Raw genomic sequence first — 16194 nt, 5'->3', positions numbered from 1 at the left:
ATTAGGATGTAAGACTGGAAGCACAATTTGAAACACAAACTTATCGGTTCTTAAATGACAGACCTAAAAGTCTTTATTGGTCTTTATTTCATAGGGCAATTGAAATCTTTGCTAATTTTTGAAGTTAGTAAGATGGATTGAATACGAAGGAAAGTAGATATGAGAAAAAAATTTAGAAGACTGTTACTAAAGTCGAGACAAAGTGAAATGGGGCCATGAGCTAGGGGGCACTAGAAATAAGAATGAAGGAAGAGAAATGAAAGGTAATTATAGAATAAACTTAACCAGACCTAACAAACAAATATATAAGGCCATGCAAAGGAAATCATTCAGAGTCAAATACTGGATGATTCTTGATGCCTGTTATGGGGCTGAATTGTGTTCCCCCAAAATTTATACGCAAAGTTTGGTACTAGCTCTAATCCCTAGTATCTCAGAATGTGACTGTCTTTGGAGATAGGGTCATTAAAGAGGTGACTGAGTTAAAATAAGCTCATTACGGTGGGTGCTAATTCGATATGACTGGTATCCTTATGAGAAAAGGAGGTTAGAACGTGGACAGGCGTATAGGGAAGATCATGTAAAGCCAGAGAGAAGATAACTGCCTACAAGTAAAGATGAGAGGTGTCCAAAGAAACCAACTTTGCCAACATTTGATCTTGGAATGCCAGCCTCCAAAACTGTGAGAAGATAAGTTTCTTTTGTTTAAGCCACCCAGTCTGGTATTTTGTTATGGCAGCCCTGAGAAATCAATGGAGTGTTGACAGAAATGGAGAAAATAAAAGTGGAACATATTTAGATAGACACAGATAATTAGTATAATCACAGGCAGGTTGACATGACTCAGGCTTTGTAAATTAAGATAATAATGGTTTCCTAGTGATCTGATGGTTACGTTGAAAATATTAAAAGTTTAATGCTATAATTGTTTTTTGGGGAGAACACACACCTTGTATATTATGTTCATCAGATAATTAATGTTAGCTACCATAAAAAGAAATTCTGCCCCTCTCTTAATCTCAATGGCTTCACAACATAAAAATTTATTTTTTGTTTGTATGAATTCACTATAAACATCCAAGTTGGTTCCTCTTTTTTAGAGTTAACTTGAAGAGCTTGCCCTCTTTTTTCTTGTAGTGCTGATGTTTTTCCTTTGCTTCTAGCCACATGGATGGAAAGAGAGAGAACTTGAGGAATGGCTTTATGGCTATTCTTGGAAGTGAGACCTATTTCTTCCTCCAATATTCTATTGGCTGGAACTCAGTCACATAATTCTACCCAGATGCAAGGCATCCTGGGAAGTCTAGCTGAGCTGTGTCCCTGGGAACAAGAAGCGAATAGAATATTAATTTGTACAAGTAAACTTTGCCTTATGGGCTACCAGACTTTTAGTGTGCAGAATTACATATAATGGGGAAAGAGAAAGGAGTAGCTAATTCAGCTAATTCAATATAGGGCATATTTCTATGAAGGTAATTCAGAAGACCATCTGGATTTAGAAATTTCTTCTCAAAAATATAAAGATTGCTTAGCATTCCCTAAGGTCCAGAACAGGCTTTGAGAATTTTTTTTTCTGTAAAGGAGTAGAAAATAAATACTTTGGGCTTTTGGTGCCATATGGTCTCTGTTGAAACTACTCAACTCTTGTTATTGTAGCACAAAAGCATCTGAAGACAATATGTAAATAAATGAGCATGCCCTTCCAATAACACTTTATTTACAAAATTTTAAAAAAGGCAAACCAGATTTGGCTTACAGCCATGGTGTGCCAACTCTTTTCCTAGTATATTAAGTAATTTGTCATTTTGCAAGTATTTCATGCTTGTGCTCGGGTAATTGTGCATGGGCAGTGAGCCTAGCTCACCGCCAGCACCATCAAAAGTGGCTTTGCCCATTATCCTCAGCAAACTAAAGCAGGAACAGAAAATCAAACACTGCATGTTCTCACTTATAAGCGGGAGCTGAACAATGAGAACACATGAACACAGGGAGGGGAACGACACACATTGGGACCTGTTGGGGGAGGGTGGTATTGCTGGGGAGTGGAGAGCATCGGGAAAAATAGCTAATGCATGCCAGGCTTAATACCTAGGTGATGGGTTGATAGGTACAGCAAACCACCATGACATATGGTTACATATGTAACAAAACTGCACATCCTTGGCCAGGTGTGGTAGCTCAAGCCTGAAATGCCAGCACTTTGGGAGGCCAAAGTGGGCAGATCACTTGAGGTCAGGAAGTTTGAGACCAGCCTGTCCAACATGGCAAAACCCTGTCTTTACCAAAAATATAAAAATTAGCTTGGCATGGTGGCGCACTCCTGTAATCCCAGCTACTCAGGAGGCTGAGGCAGGAGAATCACTTGAACCCTGGAGGAGGTAGTTGCAGTGAGCGGAGATCACGCCACTACACTGCACTCCAGCCTGGGCGACAGAGTGAGACTCCATCTCAAACAAACAAATAAACAAACAAAAAACCTGCACATTTTGCACATGTATCATGGGACTTAAAAAAAAAAAAGTGGCTTTGCTCTTTGTCATGCTCTAATTTACTTGCTCAAAGTACAAGAAGTGTCATTTACAGAGAGGGGAAAAAAAAAAAAAAGCCCTAAGTTACTTTGTAAAAACTGATCTTAAAAATGAAAGGTAACTACTTGAGTTGATTATGAAAGTAAAGAAGAAGTGAGGATCCCAAGAAAGTGGTAGAATATAGCTAGGAGATGTCACAGTTAATTTCTGTTATTTTGATTTGTCTCAGAAGAAGGGTTGTTTTTTCTTGCCCGTAAAGATAACTTTTCTTGATTTCATGATTTCTTAAATCCAGAGGAATCTTCTAATCACCTAATTTTTAGCTATCGCCTCCATTCTGTCCTTCTATACTGGCCAATCTGTTTTACATTGTAGTACATTGTAGGTGTCTTCTCATTATATTTCTGTCTCTAGTTTTTCCCATCTGCCAAACTGCACAACAAAGCATATGAATCAGACAGATAGGTGTTTGAGTTCTCCGGTCTTTCATTCTTTAACCTTGTGACTCAGGCACTTCACATTACATCCCTCAGTCCTCAAGTCTTCATTCCTAAAAGTTGGCAAAAGCACGACATTAAACTCAAAGATTTGTTTGGTTTTGTCTAAATTAAATGAGTTAATCTATATACAGACCACTAAACTCAGTGTTTGGAACCTAGTAAGAGCTTGATATTAGTTTATTAGCATTTTAATTTTTCAGTAGTTCTATCCTCACTGCAATATGATTACTAGAACCCAAGTTGTACCAACATTTCTCTTGCTAATATCACCAATGGTTTTTTTTTGGGGGGGGGCGGGGACGGGCTGTAAAGGTTTGTATTTGTTTAATATTGTTAAACACCACTTCCTCAACATACTTCTTTGCTATAGTGTTCATGTCATTCATTGTATTCTGCTCTTTATCTCCCACATTTATGATACTTCTTTCTTCACATAATTTGATGGTTTTCTTCCTCTGACTCATAAATGCAATGCAGACAGAGCTTATTTCTGTACCCCTTTGCTCCCCACACTCACACTCATGAAAACCCTTTCTTTGCAGGGAATCTCAACAACTCCTGAGAACAAGTCAAACACAGTCCTTAGGTTCTGTTTTAAGCTCTCACACTTGCAACTCTTTATCTGATACTTCCATGGGTATGTATCTCACCCATGAGAAAGTATACTCCAAACCAAACTGATGACATTTGACATGTGAACAGTCTTTCTAACTTGCCATCATTGTTCCCATCTCCCAGGCTTGAAATTTTTAAGTCATTTTCTACTCTACTGCATCTTCTTCCCTTATGTTTATTCAGTTCTCAAATCCTGTCTTTCCCTGAAAATATCTGCCCTTCCCCCGTCTCTTTGATAAGGTCCTTAGATCTCATGCCTGAATTAATTTCTGCCCTTGGAGTTTATTTTTCCTTCCACCCACTACCTATTTATCCATTCATTCAATGAGTATTAATGCTCTACCATGGGCCAAGCAGTCTGAGGTCTCTACTATGAAAAATACGTGAAATATCAATCTACTCCTAGCTTTTCAGTGTGTATATTCTCTTGGAGGAGAGCAGACATTGATAATGCACACACGCTATGGAATCAAATAGTCTTCTGTTAAAGTCTTGGATCCTTTATTTCCTACAACTTTAGACAATTGACTTAACTTCCCCATGACTCATTTTCTCATGTGTAAAATTCAGATGTAATCTGGTACACACTTGATAGGTATTTTGTAAGTATGAATTAGGTGGTGCCACAGCTAAGCCTTTGCACTGTGCCAAATATCTAATAAACCCTCAATAAATATCAACCATTATTATTACTAATAAAAGCAGAAAGAAACATTGCCACGAAAATGCTATGTATTATTAAAAGCCAACATGAGAGTTATCTGGAGTTGCAGTGATTCAGGGAAACTGAGGTGAACTGTGACCCTTCTGGGGCCAGTTCAATGAACAACCCAACACAAAGACAGGTTTCATTTATGTATGGTACTGAGTGAGATTGAATGTGGGAGTTGATGGCCTCTAATAGTAAGCCAGGACATGTGAAGAACTTCCTCCTGTTCACAATGTGGAAACCGTTTAGGTTTTGGAGCTGAAAAGTAATATGACAAAATCAGTTTTTTGTTTGTTTGTTTTTTTGAGACGGAGTCTCACTCTGTCGCCCAAGCTCGAGTGCAGTGGTGTGATCTCGGCCTACCTCAAGCTCCGCCTCCCAGATTCACACAATTCTCCTGCCTCAGCCTCCCAAGTAGCTGGGACTACAGGTGCCCACCACCATGCCCGGCTAATTTTTTTAAATGTTTTTTAGTAGAGACGGTGTTTCACTGTGTTAGCCAGGATGGTCTCCATGTCCTGATCTCGTGATCTGCCTGCCTTGGCCTCCCGAAGTGTTGGGATTCCAGGCGTGAGCCACCAAGCCCGGCTGATAAAATCAGTTTTAAAACAACTTGAAATCACATAGCAACCCTTTATTCCTTTCCACATGCTTTGCCTGCCCTCTGTTAAGGTCAATTGCGTAGTATTTTTTCCCATTTAAATATTGCATTTTTCCAAGTGGAATAGTCTTATTTTGAGGATAGTAGATATCCAGCAAATACTTGATCGTTTATTGAAATGTAACTGTTTTGATTGAGCACAGAAGTCAGGATTTTTTGAATCACTCCCTTTTGTGGAGGTGCATTTATTTTGTCACTTTATTCCATGGCTATGTTCTGTACCATTAGACTGAGGTTAATTTGTGGTTAAAAATGCCTGTGGTGTTGTGTTACAATGTCTACAAATGTCAACGAAGTCATCTGTAATACTGTAAAAGTAAATTACACTCCAAATCAACTGATTATGATTCTGAGGTGCAGTCTTCACAATGATTAGGAACTTGATTATTTAGTAGAATTGTGCTTAGGTATGAACATCACCACTCTTTTCTGCACTGTGAGAAGAAATTACTTAATATAAATGGAAGCATCTTATTTGGCTCTACTTTAGTGGTTTTGATTTTTTTTTTTTTTGACCAAACACTGTGATTATAAAGGTCAGTGAGCTATTTAAAATAGACTCTGTCTCAGAATAAAATACATTTTGTTCATAACTTTGCCAGCTACTATGTCAAGCCTATATTTACTAAGGGCCTTCATGAAATTATTTGGAAGAATCAGCCTGTAATGGCAGTGATGTGTCACGGAAAGACGAAACAGACTTAGGGAATGCATTTTACCTGCTGTGGGTTGCATGTACCTATAACAGTAAAGATTCCTTTGTCTTTGGGCAGGTGAGTTGCCCTGGCAGGGTGGTGGAGGATTCTGTCTGTGCTTTCCAGCTCATAGCAAGATGTTCACTTCTCTTTACTTCCTGAGTATCCTTCAAGCGGTACTGTTATCAGAGCTGCATTTGAGATGAAAGGGATCCCTATTATGGACCAAACCGAAACTCTCCACAGGACACCTCTAGGTAAGGATTAAGCTGTTAGGAAGGTAGGGATTCTTTCCAACTTTAGACACTGAAAGGAACTCTTGCTTCTTTATTGTATGCAAGATTTTCTTTGATATTTTAATGCTTATTACTTTAATCTCAGAGGAAATGTTAGAACATACTAAGGTTCCATTTATTCCAAATATGTAGAAAATAACTTACTCTTTTTCAAAGAGAGGCACTATGTTTACCATCTGCAGATTAGGTATGCATTACCTATGTACATATGCACTTATGAATGAACGGATGAATGAAGATTTAAGTGGTATTATAGGCTCTCCCTTTCTCCTAACATAATTTGCATAAACAGTGGTCTCAAAAATACAATTTCCCCTGATTCTTTACTTGTAGAGCCCAGGAAATGCTTGCAAAGTCTGAGGTTCACAAAATGGATCTGGTTGGCAGTTGTGTGCCTGTGTATATTTTCTTATTTCTTTTAAATTCTTAATGACCTTTATGTAAATTTACTTTACCACTTTGACCCCAGAATACCACATATTTTATTGGCAGGGTTATTTATTACTGAAAGAATGTAAAATAAAGGTATAAAAATGTTTTCTAGATGAGGCATTTTTAGTATATTTTCTGTGGTTAATTTTTTTTTTCTTTTTTCTCTTTGCATTACTTCTGTTTAATTATGGAAGCAATGTTTTAGGCCTGTTCTTTTCTGACTTTACTAATGCACTTTTCTGACTTTAATATGCACCAAAGTTGTCCTGTTTAACAACTCTTTCTGTATCCTTTTACTAACGTCCAATCTCCTGGGAATCAAGCTCAAAAACAAAGTCATCCATCTTGAACTAATATACAAGCTTACACCTACTGACAGTAGTAAATACAAAATTGGTGATGCTCTCCACGACTGGAATTCCATTTAACTACCAATTCCCAAGGAGACTAATTCATTTACCAACGGATATGAACAAAACCACAGTCACTATTTCAGAGAACATATTTTATTTTCCCTCTCTGAGATAATTCTAACAAGGGGCTGTTCCACCTTACATCTTCGATCACATGGTGGTGAGAAAACCCTATAACTTAAAGGAAAAGAGTTTATTACGGTAAGTATAAAACAGAACAAAACAGCTGGGCTTCCACAGCACTTTATGGGAAATGTCTTCTGACCCTTCTATAAACAATTCCTTGGGTAAAGTCCCCATTTTATGTTGGTTTGCTCTGTCATCGGTGTAGAGTTATGGCTTGAATAAATTCTTGTTGAGGGTTTCAAGGTTGGCATGGGAATGCCTTTCTTTTTGAGATCTTATAGTGGATGTGTGTAATTCATCAAGTGTGGAACATATGCCATGCTTTATTCACAAACTTTGAGAGGAGTTAATTGCCAGCTATCTCCTTCAAAATCTCGCACCAGAATTTGATATCTAAATCATTTGAGTAAAAATTAGTTGGTAAGGCTTTGCCAGTTACTCCTAGAAAATATATTAGCTTATCCAAATGAAAATAATTTTAGTGTGGTTTTATGATTTCCAAAAGCTTGTTATTTATGCTTCATTTCATATCGTGGTAAGCATTTTAGGATTTCACTATAGCTAAATTTTGGATTTGGTGTGAGAATTAAATACATAACTAAATTGCTGGAGAAGATCAGGTTATAAAAATTTAATTTGTATTTTATTTGAGTAGCATTTAAAGGAAAAATGTGTTTTCTGTATGTACATTAGACTTGTGATATTTTATGTGTGTTATAAAGCATAATATCCTCCATATATTTACTTTGTAAAGAAAACAAGTTTATGAATATAACACAAGCTTATTTATTCCTTTTCTCTTTTTAAATTGAACTGTTAACAATTACCAATGCCTTGAAAACTCGCAAAAGTGCATTAGGCAATATACTTTCACAATTAATTGGTTATTAGATAATTATAAAAATTTAAAATGTTTTTTCTTCTGCTTATGGTACCCAACTGCTGCATAAAAAACCCGACATGACATATTATTTGATGAAACACCAGTTTTATAAAATCTTTTTTGGTTTAAAAAACCAAAGAGGAGCCTGGTCCTCACCTAATAATCACCTTTGGTTTAAAATAATCACCTTTGATTTAAAAATAATCACCTTTGGTTTAAAAAACCAAAGAGGTGCCTGGTCCTCACCTAATAATCAGCTGGAAGTTAACTTTTATATTTGAGTCTAATTTTGAGAATAAAAGAATAATCTGCAGCAAAGTGTATTTTTTCATTAGATAAAGTGAATAAAACATGCTTCATGTATAAGAATTTCGGTTAATTACCTTGTGTGTAAGATATTCTTCAAATTAATCAGTTCTAGCTGTTTCCACAACAAACATTTTTTCTTTGGGCATGTATAATAGAAAAAAAACACATTAAGTTGGGCATAATGTTTTTTTTTGTACTTCCTTCTAAGCAATTCATTCAAATTTAGATAAATTTTAAGTTATTTTATTTTGAAGTAGGCAAGCTATATTTATTTCACTTTGCTTCAAATGCAAATGGTTAAGTGTTTTGCATTCTCATCAGAAAAGAGTCCTATGACAAAATAATAATTTAATGATCTCTTCCTAGAGAGATAATGCAAAATTTAGATCTGAGAAAAGGATTCTTATTTTTATCTATTTACGCTGATCTTTCTATAAAATCTCTGCAGGCTTCCTTTGTTGTTCAAGTCATAAAACAGTAGATGAAATCAATATTGTGAAAGATAATATATTTATTATAGAATTATGGATTATTGAAATAAATCTTCATATATGAAATGATATTTTATGTATTGCAATCATGTGCTTTTTCTCTGGAGTTGGGAAATTATCTCAGTTTTATCAGAAGCAAGAGTACAGCCTTTTTTATTTAAACCATCATATATAATTTAGGTAAATTGAAAGAAAAAATTTTATATTTACCCACATCTTTTCCATTTTCAATGCTCTTTACTTCTTTATAAAGATCTGAGTTTCTATCTGGTATAATGTCCTTTCAACCTTAAAAATGACTTTTAGTGTGTCTTATATATAGTGTGATTCTAATGATGATAATCGTCTTAGTTTTCATTTATCTGAAAATATATTTATTTTACCTAAATATTTGAAAATTTTCACTGGATAAAGAATTCTGGGTTGATAAGATTTTTTTGTTCATTTTTCTTTCAGAACTTTTAACTTGCTATAAACAGTATGCAATGTGTTGTTTTTCTCTCTGACTGTTTTCAAGGTTTATTATTTTTGTTTTTTGGCAGTTTGATTATTATGTACTTAGGTGGGGCTTTCTTAATATTATCTTTCTGAAGGTTTGCTGGGATCCTTGAATCTATTAATGCCTGATTTTCACCACATTTGATAAATTTTTTTTGCCATATTTCTCCAATATATTTTTATGCCTCATCTCTCTTTCTTCTGTTGAAAATTCAATTACACACATGTAAAATGTTTTGAGGTTCTATTCAATTCCACTCCCACCCACCCCCAATCTTTTCTCTCTGTTTTTAAGGTTGGAATATTTCTATGGATCTAGCTTCAAGTATGCCAGCTCTTTTCTCTGTTACCTCCAATTTGCTGTTAAGCTAAGTGAAAATTTTAATTTCTGATATTATTTTTTCAATCCTAGAATAGCTTTCTGGTTCTTTTTTAATAGTTCTATTTCTCTGTTTAGGTTTCTCAATTTTAGGTTCATTTTGAAAAATATTAATTTTTTTTTCATCAAGCACAATTACAACAGTGCTTTAAATTCCTTGTTTGCTAAGTCCAATATTTAGTAGGTAATCTCAGGGGTCATCTCCATTGTGTTCTCTTTGAGTATGGAACACATTGTCTGGTTTTATCATATGTGGAGTCATTTTGAATTGTTTTCTGGTCATTGTAGAGATTCCAGAATCTGTCATGTTCTCCAAATTATATTAACTTCTGTTTTGACTACCAGGCAGTAAATGTAGCAGAAATCAAACTATAGTGTCCTTTGAAGTGGATGGTTGTTGAAATCTCAATTCAATTCTTTTAACCTCAGCAGACTGTTTGGAAATTATCTTGCTGTCTTAGTTCTGGCTGCTGTAACAGAATACTATAAGCCAGGTGACTTCTAAGCAACAGAAATGTATTTCTCACAGTTCTGGAGGCTGGAAAGTCCAAAATTGAGGTGTTGAACGATTTGTTGTTTTGTGAGGGCTGATTTCCTGGTTTATAGGCAGCTACCTTCTCCCATTGTCCTCACAGGATGGAAGGGGTGAAGGAGTTCTCTGGGACTTCCTTCATGAAGGCACTAATCCTAGTCATAAGGGCCCCACTATCCTGATCTAATTACTACTCAAAGGGCTCATCTCCAAATACTATCTCATTAACGATTAAGTTTCAACATATAATTAGGGGGCAGGCACATATATTCAGTCTAGAGCACCCACTGATGCATATTTCAGAAGATAGCTAGGGATTGGGCATCATTTACACATAGAATATGGGGCCTTCTCCTTGATTTATTTCCCCTCAATATTTCCCAGTTGCTCTGGTTGCCTAAGCTCTGTCCTTTGCTTCTTCAAGCCAATAACTGCAGGTTTGCTTTCCTCATTTTATCCACCTAGAATGGACAGACTGGGTCTTGATCTTCCCTAAAAGCTGTGAAATAGGAAACTTACCCAGTGTTGTTCCCTTCTTCCAGTTGTATGCCCCTTCACTATCTGCATGTTTTGGATTACTTTCCAGTGTTTTCAGGTACTTATGTTTTATATATTGTCTATACTTCATAGTTGTGTTGTTTTGTTTTGTTTTGTTTGAGACAAAATCTCGCTCTGTCACCCAGGCTGGAGCGCAGTGGCGTGATCTCGGCTCACTCTAACCTCTGCCTCCCAGGCTCTAGCAATTCTCTTGCCTCAGCCTCCTGAGTAGCTGGCATTACAGGCGTGCACCATTGCACCCAGCTAATTTTTGTATTTTTAGTAGAGATGGGGTTTCACTCTGTTGGCCAGGCTAGTCTCAAATTCCTGACCTCAAGTGATCCACCTGCCTTGGCCTCCCAAAATCCTGGGATTACAGGCATAAACTACCACGCCTGGCCTATGCTTCATAGTTTTAGGGTTGGTTGGTTCTGAATGCACCCAGTATTAGAAATCTATAACTTCACATTGGAAAGATTTATCATATTACAAACCTTTGAAAACATAATTTTAATGGCTGTTTCATTACAGGATTACAGAATAATCTATTAGTTTAAACAATGTGAAATTATTATTTTTCCAGGTCAGAAATGCTCAGATAATGGTAATTTCATACGATTTAAACTAATAATTATGTTCTTAGATATTTATAATTTATTTTATCATTGAATATCTATGGGAATATAGAGTTTTCTATATTTCAGTTTACTTACATTATATAGAGTCTTAGAAGTGGAATACCTGGGTCTCAATTTATGTAGCTCTTTAAACCTCTTCAATATAATTGCTATTTTTGTTTTTAAATTGTAATGTAAATAACATGTAATTTTTTGTAAAATGGTTGCATACATTAATGATATTTAATATGGCTTTCATCCTACAATTGTGTCATGCCATTAGATTTTGGCTTTACTATTTTTTCTTTGGCAAAATATTACCAAGTTATTTAATTGATTTGTGTTTGTTCATTATTATCCATATTGAATATATTCATTATGCTTGTTAGCTTCTCTACTTCATCTTTGGATAAATGTATCAGAATATTTTAAATACCCAGAAATATTTGAGACTTTCATCATCACATTTTCTCCTTTATTCATATTTAAGACTTTAAATTATGCTTAAATTTAGGAATTTCTAAAAATAATTTCAAATTTTATCTTAGATTCAGTGGGTACATGTGCAGGTTTGTTACATGGGTATATTACATGGTGCTGGAGTTTGGGGTGTGAATGATCCTGTCACCCAGGATCATCAAGCATAGTACCCAGTAATTAATTTTGCAATCCTTAGTCCTCTCCTCCCCTCCCTCATTTACTAGTCCCCATTGTCTAGTGTTGCCATCTTTATGTTTATGTGTACTCAATGTTTCACTCCAACTTGTAAGTGAGAACGTGGTATTTAGTTTTCTGTTCCTGCCTTGATTTGCTTAGGATAATGACCTTCAGCTGTATCCATGTTGCTCACAAGGACATGATTTTGTTATTTATTTTATGACTGCATGATATTCCATGGTGTATATGTAACACATTTTAGTATCCAATACACTGGTGATGGGCACCTAAGTTGATTCCATGTTTTTGCTATTGTGAATAGTGCTGCAATGAACATATGAGTGAATGTGTCTTTTGGTAGAACTGTTTATTTTCCTTTGGGTATATACCTAGTAATGAGATTGCTGGGTTGAATTGGTAGCTCTGTTTTAAGTTCTTTGAGAAATCTCCAAACTGCTTTACACAGTGGCTGAAATAATTTACATTCCCAGCAATGGTGTATAAACGTTTAATTTTAGGAAACTTTTAAGATGGCTCCTATATGCAAGTAATAATATTTGAAAATGTGTTCTATATTTGTATTATTGTGCATACACTCAGATAAAGAAAAAGGAATCTAAGTCAATAAGTGTTCCCTGTTTGGAGAAAACTCTACTTGATATACGGGCAATACAAGTGTCATATATAAAGCTCTTGTCTGCTTATGTGCCCTTAAATGTTGTAGTATGAGCTGGCACAAAACTATCTAAGTGAGAAACACAAAGGATATGGCATAAGAGAGAGTTACTAATTCCTATAAGATAAGGCAAATTTTTCATGTCAGTATAAACAGAAGATTTGGAACCCTTGCTGTGGGCCCACTGTACTGTGGCATAGTGCTATGAATGCCTAAGAAGGTTTGTCTGTTTATCATATTCTGAAAAACAACATGAAAAAATAAATTGATAGGTCTCATTTAACCCCTGGAAGAAAATAAATCCAATGCAATGCTTGTAAAAAACTGAGTTATGTTTATGTTAACACAGTGCATCACATACTAGCAATCTGTGATTTAAGTACATGTCTGCTAATGAATTTGTTTATTTTGCAGGAAAATAAAGTTAATTGAAAGCATGAAATATGATTCCTAAACAATGCATGGAAAGGGCTAATTGGTCCATGGCTTTTTAAAAAAATGGATAAAAATATCTTAAAATGATGTCCTGTTATATCACAGTTCAAAAGAATAAAGTCCCCACCCATGTCTAAATGTATGCTAAAACTTAGGAATATCTTAAAGCAAGAATAGTAAGTACTTAACACATGAGAATTATCTCTTGTATAATATCAGTGATATTATACATTAATAGGTCACTTTAACCTTTCCTGCTCAGCTCAGATGCAGGGGCAGGATCCTTTGGACACAGTGTTTCAGTAAGTCACTGCTAATCAGTCGGGTTAATTTATGAAAGGAAGATTATTTTGCCCTGTATACATCTCTTACTAAATAACCTATAACAAGAGAGTAATCTTACTTAGAAATATATCATGAATAAGAATGATTTTAAGAAACAGGAAACCAATGAAACTATTTTACATGAGACTTTTTTTTTTTTTTGTCTCACCTAGCTACAAGGTCAAGTTGCATTCCAGTTTCAGCTTTTAATAAAAAATAACCTTTCAGTTTATTTGAAGATCTGGGTCTTCAAATATAATTGTCAAGTATCTATCTCTCTCCTCTTTTCTCTATAGTGACTTTATTCTCAGGAAGGCTCTTTCTAAGTGATGATAAGAAGAAGGGAGTTTCTCCTGCCTTATGTCATACCTGCTGAGCAACCCTGTTTTCTTCTGGTAACTCATGCATAAATCCAAGGTAGGTTTCTCACTGGCTTCTGTTGGGTCTGATGCCCTTCATAGCTTTAGTCCCCATAGACTTAGGAGTAGAAAATATTGGTTTGTCATGCCTGTGTCACATGGACCAGGGGTAACGAGAAAGCATTGGAATTAGCCTCAATTCAGCCACATAACCACAGGAGATATTATTCCTTAGGTCCAACCAGGCTAAATGAATGGAGATAATGCTTGGCAAGCAAAAAACAGCAGGTATTCATGGTAGCTTCCATTCTTATTTTTCTTGACTATTCTTCTGAAATTATTCTGATGACAGAGATTACAGTTGCATTTGTTAGGGTAAAGTTTAAGCAGTTATAATAAAAGTATCCAAGGGAGATTGGCTCAAATTGAAAAGGGACGTTAAATTTTTTGTGGTAGTACGTAGGTTCTGATCCTCAGGGTCATGTAGGAATTCAGGCCAGAGTGGAGTTTCTTTGTCATCCTCAACATGAGCCTTTTAACAGTGTGGGTTAGTCAAAAGGACAAGGAGAAGTGAATCCAGATTATTTTTAAGTAGATGAGCTGAAAGTTGCCAACAGTATTTTTCCTCTTGTCTCTTTGGTGAGAACCTAGTCCTAGAACCAAACAAAGTCAACCAAACTAGTCTTTAGGTTGGTGGCCGTGTGTCCAGAAGGAGAAAAAGAACAGACTGGGCCGGGCGCGGTTGGCTCACGCCTGTAATCCCAGCACTTTGGAAGGCCGAGGGGGCTGGATCACGGGGTCAGGAAATCGAGATCATCCTGGCTAACACAGTGAAAACCAGTCTCTACTAAAAATACAAAAAGAAATTAGCCTGGTGTGGCGGTGGGCACCTGTAGCCCCAGCTACTCGGGAGGCTGAGGCAGGAGAATGGCGTGAACCCGGGAGGTGGAGCTTGCAGTGAGCTGAGCTGGCGCCACTGCACTCCAGCCTGGGCGACAGAGCAAGACTCAGTCTCAAAAAAACAAACAAACAAAAAGACAGATTAGTGGTGCCAGAGGGAGTGGAGAACAACCTGCGGCTGCCACAAGTTCTTGTTAGTCTTTCCTTTTTCTCTAACATGTTTCTTTTACATTAAGTGGAAAACATACGTTCAAAAACAACTGGAAAGAAAAAAAAACCAAAAAAACAAATGAACAAAAATAACAACAACCAAAAAAAAACAGAAAAGGACAAACTTAATTTTGGCAATATGTCTCTGTAAAAAGATCAGCCCTTATGCTCCCGGTTATCACTCACTATCTCACTATTCAATATTTGTCTTGTTTGCTGCAACAGAATAATAATAAATAAAATTATCTTCAAATATGGTAGTGGCTTTTCATCCTGTAAAATGTTACACGATTAAAACTTTGGAGATTTTTTCCAATACATTCTAGGCCATTAACCAGTTGTACAACTCTGATAAAATTTCTGAATCTTACGCTTCTCAGATATAAAAGGAAGCTATGGAAGATTATGTTATCTGAGGTCCCTTCCAGATTGAAAAGATTTCATACCATGTTGGAAATAGAGAAGTTTAGGAGAAATTCTCATCCTCCAAACATAGGAGGACTTTCTCCAACAAATAGGACTTCATCCTATAACTCAGTTCACAGGTCTTTGAGATAAGACTTGGCTGCATAGGACTTTGGAGCAAACCATCACTAGGAAAGAAAACTATCCATTGTAGGCATTGTTGATCGGAGGATGGGAAATCCTTCTGACCTGCACAAGTAATCAATGGATGCCTTAAAGCGTGAGATTTGAAAATGCTTAACATTATCTTGGCTACATAATTATAATGTTATTAATGGCCACAAAGTTTCTTAGCCTTTAAAAAAAAATCCAGTAAAATCATTTGATTTCATGACCTCCCAGGGCTGAATCACACATATTAATGATCCATGGCATGCAATACAAGATTTTACCTTTTTATTTGTTCCAGAATTATTGCCCTTTGATTTTTAATACATATCCTTTTGGTCTTGTATTAAAGGACAAGTTAAAGGAGTATTGACTCTGTCAGGATAACTCTGCAGAATTAATATGGTCTTTTTAGCTTTATTAATATCTAAGCTGAAGTGGCTGCTTTGTACTTTCAAGGTTGCTTTTGAAGGATCTATTCCTCAGTGGAACATCCTGCTTCCTGCTTTTTTTTTAAATTATTATTTTTTTATTACAGCAGTTGGCCGGAAAGCCCCTGTTGATCTGGACTACTTGGAACTGCTAGACTGAAATGCCATTTTCAAAACTCCAGCTCTTCTGCTAAACAATTTTTCTAGGAATGATGCCATATCACTAGCTACTTGTATTTGCCAAAAGGCAATACTACTTCAATGGCCCTAGTTCTGGGAATGATACCAAATGATGGTTCAGGAGGGAGGTAGGCAGTAAATCAGCAGGAAAAGCTGAAAAATGCCCCAGTTTTTAATACCTTTTATCTTTTTCCAGATGACTGGCCTATCTCTCTCACCTTCTGCTTC

The sequence above is a fragment of the Papio anubis genome, chromosome 2, assembly GCF_008728515.1.
Source record: "Papio anubis isolate 15944 chromosome 2, Panubis1.0, whole genome shotgun sequence".
Taxonomy (NCBI): domain Eukaryota; kingdom Metazoa; phylum Chordata; class Mammalia; order Primates; family Cercopithecidae; genus Papio; species Papio anubis.
This window is presented reverse-complemented; position numbering follows the sequence as displayed.